The sequence below is a fragment of the Capsicum annuum genome, chromosome 2 (genome assembly GCF_002878395.1).
Source record: "Capsicum annuum cultivar UCD-10X-F1 chromosome 2, UCD10Xv1.1, whole genome shotgun sequence".
Lineage (NCBI taxonomy): Eukaryota > Viridiplantae > Streptophyta > Magnoliopsida > Solanales > Solanaceae > Capsicum > Capsicum annuum.
The window spans coordinates 117642307-117643901 of NC_061112.1; positions in this window are offsets into that span (position 1 = coordinate 117642307).

The following is a 1595-nucleotide window of genomic DNA, read 5'->3' on the forward strand; positions in this document are numbered from 1 at the left end:
ATTTTTGCTTTTGCGGATTTCTATGATCAAATTAGTAACAACATGGCAGAAATTAAAGCCATCCTACAAGGGATGGAGATGTGTCTTGAGAATAACTACTTGAATATTGTTGTTGAGTCGGATTCCCAGTTGATTGTGAATTTTATTAACAACAAAACGAAGGTACCCTGGCAAGTAGCTGACATCATTGATCAGATCAACACCATCTCCAAGTATGGAAATTTCAGTTTTGTTCATACTTTCAGAGAAGGAAATATAATTGCTGATCACTTGGCCAACATTGGAAAAAACTCAAAGAAGCTAATCATCTATCATGCGATGAACTCCTTGCCGAAGAAGATAAAAAGCATGGTGAAGCATGGTGAAGCTTGATATGGAGGGAATCCCATATTTCAGAATCACTGATAAGAAGAATCATTTTTTTATTAATGATTGTAACAATTATTATGTATAGTAGTATTAGTATAACTACTCACCACCCAACCCTCTACTCTTATGCTAGGAAGATCCAGCATAACCACCTTAATTTTTGTGCTCGGATGTATCCAAGAATGAGTTCTCTCATTCTTCATATTATCTTGGAGGCAAAGGTCTACATCCTCCTCCATGTACTTGATTTTTTGGAGAATATAAAGGGTCGGGTAAATCCCTAACCCCCCACCAACGATGGTTCTAATGCAAAAAAAAACTTTGGTCTTAATTTTCATCAGATTTTTCCAAGTGTGGGAGTCCACCTTGTCGCTGATTTTGCTAATAGGGTAAGATCTTTTACCGTACTTTATCCTCAAAAAGTCAGATATAAGAATAATTGGGTTTCACCAGTTTACTTCTTAGAATTGATTTTGACAGCAATTGGATCAGAACAGTATGGACAATTGCCAAACAAAACATCAAACGACCTGTAAAACAAAGAAAGCAGATGAACGTTATAACATAGTTAAAAAAAATGTTATAGAGCTATGTAGCGTTTATTTATTCCATCTTCTACCCTATATAAAATCATATATATATTTCCTCATAACTTAGTACATGTATTAGTTAAGCGGATTGTAAACTGGAAATCAAACATCATACTTTTTTTTCAATACCAAACATCATACTTGGTGTGTTGAATTTCATACACAGCAACTAAAATGCTACCAAGCATGGTACTAGTTATGCTGATTCAAATACATGAATATTTTACTTCCTGACCAGCTACCAAACAACCTCTTAATGTACTGAAGGTTAAAAAAGCAAAAGGTTACAAGCTGTTCAAAACACAAAACGGAAAGTTCAATTATTCCAGAAGTTATACAGTTCTCTCTTTTACTCCTTTCTATACAAATTCTCTATATGTCCCCTCCATTAGTCCCCAAAAATAGCACTAAATATGCTCAAAATTTAACTCTCTTAATAATTGTACAACAAGAAGTCAATTCTTAGAGATCGAATTTTTGTCTGTGATACCACTTTCAAAAAAAAATAAAAATGAGCGCATATATTTTCATTGTAACATAGAAAAGTATGACTTACCTACGAAAGCTTATGCAAGCAAGGTCAGAGTTTTGATGCCTACTTTAAAAACAGTGAGTGTTTTAACTATACTTAGTTCA